The following is a 12927-nucleotide window of genomic DNA, read 5'->3' as shown; positions in this document are numbered from 1 at the left end:
AAAATCAAAGGGTTTAATAATCTCTGCAAAATCATAGCAAGCTGCCTATTGTAGCCTGCCAGAATTTTGCATGCTTCCTGGAAGGCAACAAGCAAATGGAGTTTCTGCACATCAGTTTCCTGTTATTGCAGTGAAGTGAGGAAATCTATATGAAAATCAATTTCTGACTTTACAATCTTCCTCTGGTATATTAATTTTTTGGGGAATATTTAGGGTCAGAGGAAGAAGAATTAGCTGGTCTAATTTCGCCTGGAAATCTGTTGCTTTCTTTCACCAAGGACTGGTTTGGAGCCAACGGTGTGTCTACTTGGGACTAACATCATGGGAGGCTACTTGCGCCTGTTGTCTTTCGTCTGGTCACTGTGCATCCTTGAGAAGACAGCACCTCAACGCTTCCTGTAACTAATGGTGTTGTCATCTGCCTCTAACTGACGCTCTCCTTGCTGTCCTTGCATGCTTCAGGTTTCAGCTTGCTGGGAAAGGCTTCCTGCTATTCCCAAGCTCATGTCCAGCTTAATTTCACTCTTTTTTTTACATCTATACCTATGTGAGCCTGCTCATTTTGCTGAGGTGGTTTGTTTTTTTTTTTGACTCAGATCAGGATCAAAGTAAGTGATACAATCAATTCCTACATGAGAGGTCTTCTACATGAAAGGTCTTCGACATGGAACTTTATGAAAATTCATTAACTGCTTCAGGTAATTAATATCTATGCAGTTTCATAAGGATACAGATCTCCTTTAAATTTCTAAGCTATGAAATTGCAGAAGTTGGATTTTTGTTTCATATGAATATAAGGTTTTAATTCTGGTAATGTGAAATGGGGCTTTAATACCCCAAGGTACGTATTTTGAACAAAAAAACCCACCCAAGAAACTCAGGCAATTCAAATAAAAATTAAGTTCTGATACTAGGCTTGTTCAGCTTGCCTGGTTTTTGTTTGGTATTTTTTGGGTAGGGTTTTTTGGTTTTTGTTTTTGTTTTTTTTTTTGAGAACTAGGATGTGACCGCAAAAACTCTTAAGTAGATGCTGTGATTACAGTGTCAAATAACGTTACATCTGAGGACCTACCTCAGAGAGTATTTCTAGAAATACTCTCCTGTAAGGCAGCGTCCACACAAGGCTGTTTGCTCAAATTTAACACAAAAAGGTTTAGCTAGTGAGAATTTTCTCAAAAATTCAAGTTTACAGGCACTTTGTCTTGAGAAAGGATCTGAATTTTTAAAACCTTTCATTTCATAATTTTCAGATGTAAAACTCTAAGATGTGCAGGCAATATGTAAAACTGCACAGAATGAACCATTGTGTTATTAAATATTATGGTTACAAGCAAAACCCTCAAAACTTGGAATGTGCCAAGAATAAGGTTGCTAGTAAACTATTGATTTGTTCCTTTGCATGTATACATGAAAACGATCTTTAGTAGTCAATGATGCACAGAATATGCTTTTCTGCATACGCACAAATAGGATGTACATGCATGATGCCCACAGATGCTGTCTCTAGCAGTGGACAGAATAGATTAGCACCTACTTACTATTTTTTTCGCTGTGTCCCATGGCCTCATCTACCACCACCTGGGGAAATGCATCTCCTAAAGGAGAATCACAAATACCTGCATTGGCCGCTTTGCAACACCATCACCGCGTGAATTCTTCACAGGCTTTAATTACAACCCAGGAGACCTCAGAGAGCGGGAGATGGATTTTTACCTCCCGCTAGCCACCAGCAAAATGGTGGCACGCGGGGATAACGCTGAAGAGCATGCACTACGTGGGGTTGCTTAATCTGACTCTGCAATTGTCAAGGCGGCTAATATTGTTGGCACCTCCCTGGCAGGTGATGCGCAGGTTACCTCTGCAGGCCGCAGAGCGGGCTCTGCTGCCAGGCATCACGTATTTCACGACTGAACAAAAATAAAGAAGTGCTGTGCTACACTGGCTAGACCTGGGAAACATAATTTAAAGTTACAGGCGGGCTGGCAGGACAGAAGTGGGCAAGCTGGGCTGACCAATGCGGCATTTTGGCATCTTTTAATCCCACCCCAGCCAACCGCCATTTTCTTCCCTTGGAGGCCCGGCTGCTGGGTGGGAGCACAGGCTGGGCTCCAGCTGCCTCCATCCCCTCGGCCGAGCCGGCCGCGCTCGGGAACCAGCCCTGCCGTCGCCTTACGCGCCGTGTGGACGGACACACCTCGGCGCCGCTCTCACGTAAGGAACGCTGCGGCGTCCCTTCCTGCGTCGCTGTCCGAGGCGGGACTAGAACCCACGGCCCCACGCCTCCCGGCTCTTCGCGCTACCCATGCGGCCACCGGGGCACAAGCTAGGCCCCCGGCGCGCGTGCCCGCCCGGGCGCGGGGAGGGGAGGCGGATCGGCGCGCGTGCGCGCGCGCGCGCGCAGCTGGCGGCCAGCCGCGCGCCCTCTCCCAGCCTTCCCAGGGAATCCAGCGGCAGCAGGAAGAGGCGCTTCCCCGCGCACGCGCAGCTGGCCGGGCGGGCGCGCGCTGAGCCGCGGCGGCGGGAGGGAGGGGGGAGGGGAGGGAAGCTGCTGAGGTAAAGTTAGGGGGAGAGAGAGACTCCGTCAGCGAAGCGAGAGCCGGGGAAGCTCGGCGGCCGCCATTACTGAGCCGAGAGCGCCGGGGAGGGAGCGGAGAGGTGGGACGGGGCTGCGGCGGCCGGGAGCGCTCGGGAGCTGCGGGCCGGAGAGCGGAGAGAGCCCCGCGGGGAGGAAAAGCCGCCGGGGGCGCCGGCGTGGAGAGAGCGTCCCGGGAATGCTGCCGCTCCCGCCGCTGCCGAGGAGCCGGATCCCGACGGCGCGAGGTGAGGGGAGGAATCCGGTCCCGTGGGACCTGGCCCGGCCCGGAGCGGCCGGCCCGGCGGGCGGAAAGGGAGCGGGGGGGGAGGAGGCGGCTGTAGCCCGGCGAGCTGGTGCGGCGGCCGCTGGCTGTAACCAGTTCAAAGGGCTGGGGCTGGCGTGGGGAGAGGGGAGCCGGCCCCCCCTCCTCCCTCCCCGCTCGTCCCCCTCGGCACCTCCACGCGAGGGAGGGGAGGCAGGAAGGGCAGGGAGCGGAGTGCCTGGTCCCAGACAGGTGATGAAGGCCTGAGCAATGGGAGGGTCTGAGGAGCCTGTACGAGGCTGCCAGCTGGTCACGGCTCTCCAGGGAGGGAGGGAGGAAGGCAGGAAGGGGAGCTTCCCTACTCCTCTCTTCTTCCTTCCTCATTCCCTTCTTCCCCCTACTCCTTGAGCTTCCTCCCTTCTTCTATTCCCACTGCCTCCCCCCCTTTTCTGTTCTCCTTTCTCTGTACTTCTTTTCCTCCTCATCGCTCCCTTCTACTCATTCTCATCTTCTCTGTCCTTTTCCTTCTCTACTGAATTTGAATAGTTGTCAATTCTTCTCCTCCTTCCTTTCACCTTCAAATATTGCTCGATATTAAATTTCAGAAAACTTCACTCCTAATGATGTGTGTGCAATTCTGTTTTTCCACCAGGTGGATTTTAAGGCTTTGAAATAGGGTAGCCAGTTGCAGTGTTGCAGCTTTAAAGCATTTTGTATCCCTTCAACCAGCATAACCTTTAGACTCTCTCCACCCAAGGAAAGCACCACAGATATACAGATATTATGCCACGGTGTTGTAAATACAGGACATAAGGACTATAAAACACTGTTTTAATTAAAAATAGAAAAAAAAAGACCATTTACTTATAAAAGGAAGACATACTTGTCACCTTCCCCCCAGAATCCACCCCACCCTTCCTCTGTACCCCCCTTTTGCCCTCTCCTGTATCGCTTTTGATATCAGCGTGGAATATTTCCTTAATAAGTAGGAGGGAAACGTTTTTAATCTAGACCAAAATAGGCCTGTGGGGGTATGTGTGTATTCTTTAGTTTAGTATCGTGCAGATAACTGGAGGATTTTTTTTTTTCCTTGATAAAGATCCTTGACAGAAATTTAAAAACTCTACCCTGCAGAGTAAAAGCAGTAAAGAGAGAGCAGCAATTGCTGGTCAATTGGACGTCCATTTTAAACATTGAAGCCAGTGCATTGAAGCCAGTTACAGCACCGATACTTGTATACTTATTTCATAAATGAATGAGGAGTTAATAGGTAGCTTTTTTCTGTTGTGCTGTCATACCTTTCTAAGGTTCTTCAGTATGACAGCTGTTTTCAGCAGTGACATTAGTGACCAGAGTTAAGTGCTTTGTAAAAAAATCCATACGTATTTAAAATTTATAGTACGTATCCAAAATGAGCCTATTACAGATATTCATCCAGGTGCATTTTCACAAGGGTTTATTTTCCTATGTACTTCTTTGAAAATTAAGAAGTGCTAAAATTCTTACAATTCTATTTATAGTACTCTACTGAAGCTCAGTGCTACTAGAGCTTAGGAAGTATGATGTAAATACAGTAGTTTTTTTTAAAAAAAGTCTATAGTATGTAAAGTATCGGAATTTGTTTAAGCATTTGTTACATTATCACTAGCTTTTTTTAATGTAACAAGTTACTCTTAAGCTTGGAACAAGTGGAGCTTAAATAGTAGTTGTTTTTTTTTTTTTTAAGTATCCCTATATAAAGCAGCTGCCAGCACTATAAAAATGTAAATAATTGCAACCAAATGCAACTTTATTTTAGCTAAGGTGTTGCATGTGTAACGTAATCCAATTAAATACTTTAGGCTCAGACTAAATTGTTTTAAAATGCTATATTTAGCACTAACAATCAAATGCTGTGCATGTTTTTGAGGTTAAAGATAAAATGTGCTTTCCTAAAGCCGTAGGTGTTTTTCCGTGTGCAAACTTTGTAGGAAAGAAACGGACTGATCATAATAATAGATTGTTCTGTATAAGTTTCCCCTTTGGGAGTTGTTATTTGAGTAGATGGTGCAAAAATAATTCCATTCTGTTTAATAAAGATATTTAAAGGATGCTGACGGTATCTTAAGACTTCCAAAAGTACTTTCTTAACAGAAGAGAAATCCCATGTACTGGCGTCCTTCAGGAGTATTTTGCATAAAACTTAAAAACACTCCACGTCGCTACTTTTAGTAGACTAATACGTGGTGTGTTCTTAAGGTTACAACATCTAAGGCATCCTTGAGGCAGGATACTCCCTGACCTTTCCTGAAAGAATGGAAGTTTGTGAAGCCAAATACTCAGCATTAAGTTCTGCTGGCATAGTTATGCCGGTTACCGAACTGAAACCAGTCACGTTTATGGACATGACGTACCTATAAGAGTAAAGCCCGTGGTGCGTTCTTGCTATACGGTAACGAAAGGACGCTTTTGGAAGGAGCTTGCGTTGTTTGGGGAGAGAGCTCACCGCGCCGCCGAGAGCTGCTTGGCCTGGCCTGGCCCGCACGGCCGCTAGGGGGCTTTGTAAGCATGCCGGTCCCGGGCAAGTCGGGCCGGCCGTGCCCGCCTGCTCCGCTGCGGGAGAACTTCGGTTCTCTGTCCATTTTAACTCGGTGCTTAAACTAAATAACGCAGTATTTGACCTAAGCTTCCCCTTGCTTTTAAAGTACTCCACCATGCTCATAACTATAAGAAAGGCTTTAGTTTCAGGGAGTCCAAATAACACTGGGAATTCTGCATTAGGACTGTCAGCATTTGATTTTCCCTGTATGTATTATTTCTGTCTGAATGGGTGCACAAAACTCTTAATAGTTCGTGGGTGGGTGGGTGTTTTTTTCCGTTTTATTTTTTTCTCCCCCCCCCGGAGAATTTTTAGCCTAAAAGTCACTGTAAGTGATCTGGAATATTCTTGGGTTTTTCCATCAGTTTTAAAAAGTACTTGTAAGGGCATTACATTTTACAGATTATTGTTTGAAGCCTCTCATCATTTCCTTATATTTGAGGATTTAAATGAAATATTTAAAGAAAAATGAGTTCAGAATTCCTTGCAGGAAAATCTGAAGCAATTGTTGTGAAGTTATTTTGAATTTGAGTATTAGCTGTGCTTTTCTATTGGAAGCCCATTTAATTAATCTGTGGCTAGTTCTGCACATTACATTTTGTGGTAAATTAGAGTTGTTTCTTTGGCTTTCAGTTACCATTCCCACACCTTTTTTTCAATTCTGCATCAGTTGACATACATGCATAACAGAAGAATGTTTGCATTTAAAAAAGTAAAACCAATACTTGCACACACAATTTTGGAAATGTGTATATTGTTGCTTCTTGGCATTAATCTGTTTAAGTTGGCTGATTATTATGCAGAATATTATTTGCTGCTTAACATACGACTTTTCACTTGCTCATTGCATAATTTAAGAAAGAAGTGGATAACCAGTGTTCTCATTTTACACAGGTAAAAATTACACATACAGCTTGTACAAGGTCAAACAACAAACTACTGTTTGAATTAAGTCTCAAAACTTATGGTGTCGGGTCCTGGATTGTCTGCTGCAGTTCCTCATGAAGCAAAATAATATGACATGATCCAGATATGTGGATCAGTGAAATTTGTTGAAGTTGCTGCTGCCAGGGTGTAAATTTTTCTTTTTGCAGGAAGTGCATTTTTAGCCCTTTATCTGTCCTTACTTTGATCCCTCTTTCTTCATCTGCTTCTTCTTTCTTCTATTTTATCAGGTCTTTCTTGGATCCTCTTTGTAAAATTTCTCCGTTAGTTCTTTTGTGTTCTTCCTGAATAACTTTGTAAATAAGCCTGATCAGGTAGTCTTGCACTAAGAAACTTCTGTGACCAGTGTGCATGTCTTCAGTAGGAGCTTCTGTGCGAAAATTATTAAGAATTTATTTTTCCTGTAAACGTGTAGTATTTCCTTTCCTGTTAAAATATAGGCTTTGAACACGTATTGAATGCTCTCAGATATTCAGAAATTTGTAGATAAGTAACTCAAGAGGCCTAAGTTCAGACTAGTGCAATACTGATAATTTGAACCTTTGCAGTTTACCTGTTTATTGTACCTTGATCTAATTTGTGTAGGTTGGTTTGTTTTGGTTTTGCATGGGTTTTTTGTTGTGTGGTTTTTTGGTTGGTTTTGGGGTTTGGGTTTTTTTTTTTTTGGTGAATAGCAACAATGATAATAGATGCCCCCTGAAATGCTAGATTCCAGCTAAAAAATGATGTTTTATTTTGGATTTAGAAATAAAGTTGAGGCCTTGATTTTAATTTTGGGTAATACACTGGCAGTCTTCAGAGTATTGTTATTAATAGCAGAAATTTAGTAAACTTAGTAAGAACTGAGAGCTTTGAACTTCTGTTTTTAAACACAGATTTGCATTCATTTGTAGTATGAAGTTGGGCAGTCAGGTTTTTTTTCTCTTTTTTAATAAATTGATTACTTTGTTTTGTATGCAAAGAACTACCTAGGCTACATAACTCCTTTAGGGGTGGTAGTGGGCCATCATACTAACCGAATCTGAAATGAATCATGGTTGGGGTAATCCATTGTCATCTTTCATTTACCTAGCATGACTAATCGCCATACTACTTAAACTGTATTCATTTTCACTCAGAGTATCACTATTGAAGACACTTCAAGGCATTGTCCTTTACTATCTTGTTATTACTTAATTGAGCTTATTTTCTGATAAGCGATCTGAATCTTTTTTTTCCTAGTGTTGGCTGGGACTTGGGGAATTTTACCAGGGACCATGGTCTTTACCCTTATTTTTATAAAGAAAATTTCAAGTATGGTTACGTAATTAAGATTACTAGCACTTCTGAAGGCAAGAATATTGGTGATGTTAGTAAAGAGGACAGGACACATTAAGTGGGTAGGACCTCAACAGACTTCAGTGAATTGAAATTGTTGATGACATTAGTATACTTTGTACCTGGTTTAGTTTCTAAAAAGGATTTTGATTTGAAGAGAAGATTTATTTCTTTTTATGCTTGTTTGAGTGAAAAAGATACCTCTTGGTAAATATTGAAAGAGAAGTAACAACGTTACATTAAGCTACGTCAACATTAGATATTTTTTTTATGGTTCTTGAAGTGAAAATGATTGAATTGTTATTCTGGCATGTTTTAGGTAGAGGTGTAATTACTGATGTGCTGATAGGCCTTGAAATTCAGATACCATACTAAATATTTTCCAAAGCCAAGTTTTGGTTCTCAAAAAGTGTGAAGTGAGGGATGACTTGGTATAAAAACTTACTGTCAGCAGTAACCTGAATCCAGAGCTGTAACTTCCTTGAGATCCTGGTCTTTGATAGTCGAAAGTGCTATGCATTCAAAACTTGTCCTACAAACCATTTCAGTGATATCTAATGTGTTTGAATTTACTTTGTGATCTGCTGTAGAGGTCACAGTAACTTTCTGTTGGTATATTCATATACCCTGCAAAGCAGATTAGATTGTGATGGCCCTTTTTTCACGTGAGCTTTTCTTCGCTTGGCCAGCTAATTTACACTGTCACAAGACTATGGTAATTGGAACTAACCCTGAAAAATACTGATCCGTAAACTATTGCATCTAGGCAACATTACAGAGTGAGTAAAGGGCTGTGGGAAAACACTCTTTCTTTCCCTGTTGGCATTGTTCGCAGCTGCTTAAATAGTTGTTGATCATGAGCAATTCTGTAGAGTCTTTCAGATGACATTTCTGCTTCAGCCATCTTGGGTCTGCAGATGGTAAACATTTTTAGGTTCAGAAAGCAATTTCGGAAGGTATTCAGAAACACTCAGGGTATTTATCTGTAAGGGACTTTCTTGGCTACGGACCTATCTACAAGTTCCTGTACAGCCACGATTACTAAGTAATGATAGGTGATTAACTATTTTAGTATTTATTAGTTGCTAATAATACAGCATTCTATGCTAATGTTTAGAATTAATCTCAGAAGACTTTGGGAGACACGTATTTGAAAATAGTGCTTTCTCTGGCCTCTTAATGCTTCTGGCTGATCTTGTGGGGGTCTGTCTTTGAGCTTTCTCTTGTGGCAGCATGACCTGCACAATGGCTGGTGTCCCCTGTCCCCAAGCCCCAGATGCATTCTGTCAGGCAGAGATGCTTTGCTCTTGGTGTGTCTGCTCTTCCCTATACTCTTCTTCAGAGTCCCATAGTCTGTTTCCTCATATGCAACTATCTGCTCTGCTCACCTAGCTGTGAACATAGAGTAGCGCTACAGCTAGGAGATAAGGGCAGGGAATGCGAGTTGCCTCCCGTCCTCTCTTTCAAGTGATAGAGTTTAGCTTTGCAGCTAGGCCAGGCTTGGTGTGGGACTGATAGCCTGCTGCCTAATGATTTTGGTGGTGTTTGGTACCTCAAGTTGAGAATTGCAATATTGGTATATTGCCTGTCGCTATCGCTGAACCTTTTTTGTCCAAAAGGAAGTTTAAAGCTTAGACTCTTTCATTTAGCTGTACTATTCCTAAAGCAAAGTGGAATTACTAAGAATATAATCATAAGCGACAAAACTGAAAAAAGCTCTACCATACCTTTTTGATGTTATGTTTAGCACATATACGGTGTGGTGCTACATCTTGCTTAAAAATAACGCCTTTCCTTAGTTAAAAAGAGGCTTACATCATGATCCAGTGCAAGTGCCTCAAGTTCCTTTCCATTTTTGCATCTTAATATATGCATCACTGTCCTGACATTCAAAATCTGGGTTTTGTGTGGATGCAAACTGAAGAAGTTCTGTGGCAGAGAGTTCTGGTTTTGGTTACTCTGTAGCAGCATCCCTGCCATAAAATCAACACTTATGAAGGTTATACTAATAATTTGTATCCTAGTTGGGAATTCATAATCTTCAAATATAATTATGCTTTCAATTTCTGATTTGTCACAATGTGCGAACTTTTATTTAGAAATGCTGTAGTAAAGGTAAAAGGGTTTTGAGGCAGACTATACTTTTTTCCAATAATAAAATTTATATACATGTGTTTAGACATACATTCATTTTATATATTTTGCACTTACTGCCTATACCAACTTCATCTTACAAACCTGTGGGGTTTTTATATTTTAAATTCCAAATTCTTCTACAAGTGATTAGTGATTTTTATATCTCACATTTTGTGTGTTACTTGAGACGCTATATTCATTTTTTTTTTTTCCAGAAGAGGCTTCTGCAACCTAGGTATTGTTAAAATACCAAGTTGAACTTATGGAATCGTGGTCACTTAAGAATTGTGCCCTGTCTGTCCCAAGTATTAATAGCCATGCTTACAGGATTTAAAGCCTCTAAGTTTAGAAGAAGACCAGCTTGAGCTCTGAGTTCTGTTTACGGGTTTAAAATGAGGAAAAAAATCCTCGTGCAGAGGTGAAGTGTTGTATGTTCTCTGATTGCTACTTCTGCTTTCATAATTTTGAAATCAATTAATAATTATTAATTATTAATTTTGTTTTCAGATCCCTCAGGGAAGGACTTACTGAAGGACACTGTTTAAATGTGTGACATTACTGCAGGAAGATCACAGCAGGATAATAATCTTGCTTTGCACCTTGTTTTCCTAGGGGTAAGTTTGGGCTTTAGGTCTTCATAGCCTTGTGTTTAAGGGGGGAGGTGGGTGAATAAGTACAAGATGATACACCTTATTTTCTTTATAACTACATTTGGAAATCTAAAAGCCTGTAGAGGCAAGGTCCTATGGTGCAGCGATTCTTCTTGCAGTGATGCCATACACTTTGTGTCTTCTGTAGTTCTTCAGAATTTTTCTATTTAAACACAGAAATGCTCTGTTATCTTCAATTTGAAGACTGAAATTAGTTGGGGAAATCAAACAACCCCTCCTTTGAATTTGTGACAAAGATGAAGAGGATGGGGGGCGATGAATTGGAGTCTTTTCAATTTGTTATAATAGAATTAGGCAGATTGAAGTAAGATAATCGAACTAACTTACCGTGAATTTCCAGTGTGTATATTTTAAAACTGCACAAGCTATATAGTACCTTTAAATTAGCGTTGTACTGAAAAGAAAAATCTTCCATTTGGGGAGCAATTTAATAAAGAATACATATTAAATGTTAAACCATTATGATGTCAGGTTTTTACCAGGTTTATTACTAAATTAATATAGATTTCATTCTGTGACTTTGCTTTGTGCAATCAGTGCAGAGTAGAAACTATATAAAAAATGAAAAGAAAACCACACTCATTTTAAATATCTTTACTGATTCAGCTCTCACTATGGTGAAAATCTTCCATGTCAGAAATTTTCTGAGAGGCTGTGTTTGTTTTCCCTTTGTCAGTGCCCCATTTCATCTTACTCTTTGTACTTACTCACTTAAAAATGTATTGATTTGACAAAACATTTATTGCTGAAGGAGGAACAACCTTTGCTACATGAGGATGTAGGGTATCTGAAAGTATTGATTGTTTCTTATAAACTAGTTGCAAATTGACAGCATCTTCCTGATTAAATAAAATAATCCCCTGGATGAAGATTTTTGTGTTCTAGTTTAGTCCATGTCAAATCTGTATTGTGCTGTGGTGAACAGAAAACATTTTATAGTGGAAGTGCTGACTAAACCTCTCATTCTAATAGTTTGAATGATGCTACTATGATAAGCTTTGCTTTAGAAAGAAAACACTGGGTTTATTTGTAGTAATATAAACACTGCTTGTGAAGGATTTACTTTTGCTAAGTATTTTTATTCCCAGAGCCATTTTCTGTTAGCTCTAAATTCTGTGTTTTAAGAACATAAAAAACCACAGTGGAAACGGAAAAAACCAAAATTTAAAATACAAGTTTTCTTTCTGAATATGTCTTTGAGTAAACTGACTTAAAAAAAGAAAAATCATTCCTAAAAGACAGCGTAAAAGTTTCAGTTCTTGCAATATAAAAACTCTCAAGTATAAAAATTAGACCAAGTTTACTTTCCTTTTTCATTTTGTAATGAAATTGATACTTTATTATAAAAAAACGTACTTTCCTTGACTATGATTTCTATAACTGAAAGCTGGTTTTATATATGTAGTTTTTATTTTATATTTTGGTCAATGAATTTCATTACAAATTTCATTACATAAATACTATGTTTCTGATCAGAATGTCAGTTTTCTATTTCTAGGTGTTAGTAAGTTGGAAAGCTCTGTTAGCCCAGCATTGATTCTATACAAGATATTAAAGGTTTCAATATTTTTATCTTCTATTGCAACTTTTAGTGATACAAATACTGCTTTTACTGCTGTGTGTCCTCAAACTCAGATAGGTTTTAGCAGTTGTGAAGTAGTTTTACAAGTATTAAAGCAGATTTTGAGAGTTTTTTGGATGACAGATTCTACACATTCTTTTTTTTAAACCAGAGGAAGGTACTACAGTACCATTCTCAACAAATTGTTGCCATGAATGACAAAATACATAACAAATAAAGCTGAGATAATGAGACTAAAATTTCACTATTGAGGATTGTTATACTTTTTCCTTCATATAAGGGCTATTTACAGGTTTGTTTACATACATTGATGTTGTTATTTAGTACTCCACAAATGTAAAACCAAATATGTTAAGTACAGTAGCCTGTACCTTTCATTTATAGTGCCATGTGACAGCTGTCTTTTTACCAAGAAAATGAGAAAAATATTTTTATAAAAATATTTTCACAAAATTTTACAACGATGTAGGAGGTACCTCTGGACAACCTCTGGACGTCATCTTGTCCTGCCCCCCTGCTCGAGCAGGTTGCACAGGACCATGTCCAGGTGGGCTTTGAATATCTCCAATAAGGGAGACTTTGCAACCTCTCTGGGCAGTTTGTGCCAGTGCTCAGTCACCCTCACAATAAAAAAGTGTTTCCTGATGCTCATATGGCACCTCCTGTGTTTCAGTCTGTGTCCGTTGCCTCTTGTCCTGTCATTGGATGCCACCAGAAAGAGTCTAGCTCTGCCTTCTTTGCACCTCTCCTCCAAATGTTTGTATGCATTGATGAGATGCACCTGAGCCTTTTCTTCTCCAGACTAAACAGCCCCAGTTCTCCCAGCCTTTAGTCCCTTAATCAGCTTAGTGGCCCTTTCCT

At 40.5% G+C, this 12927-nt stretch overlaps 1 protein-coding gene across 2 annotated transcripts in view; it reads left to right on the top strand.

Annotated features, from left to right (window-relative positions):
• Window positions 1-2438: 2438 nt before the first annotated feature.
• The window catches only part of ARHGAP5 (Rho GTPase activating protein 5), a 46940-nt gene continuing 36451 nt past the window's right edge, over window positions 2439-12927 (top strand). Inside the window, exons 1-2 of one of the 2 annotated variants that reach the window (XM_075754015.1) lie at window positions 2439-2820; window positions 10321-10427. The gene's annotated coding sequence lies outside the window, so the exon portion shown is untranslated. The remainder of the gene's footprint in view (window positions 2821-10320; window positions 10428-12927) is intronic. The other variant, XM_075754016.1, reaches the window with a different exon arrangement.

The sequence above is a fragment of the Balearica regulorum genome, chromosome 5 (genome assembly GCF_011004875.1).
Source record: "Balearica regulorum gibbericeps isolate bBalReg1 chromosome 5, bBalReg1.pri, whole genome shotgun sequence".
NCBI lineage: Eukaryota > Metazoa > Chordata > Aves > Gruiformes > Gruidae > Balearica > Balearica regulorum.
Note: the sequence above shows the minus strand (reverse complement) of the source record. Positions and strands in the feature narration are given on the sequence as shown.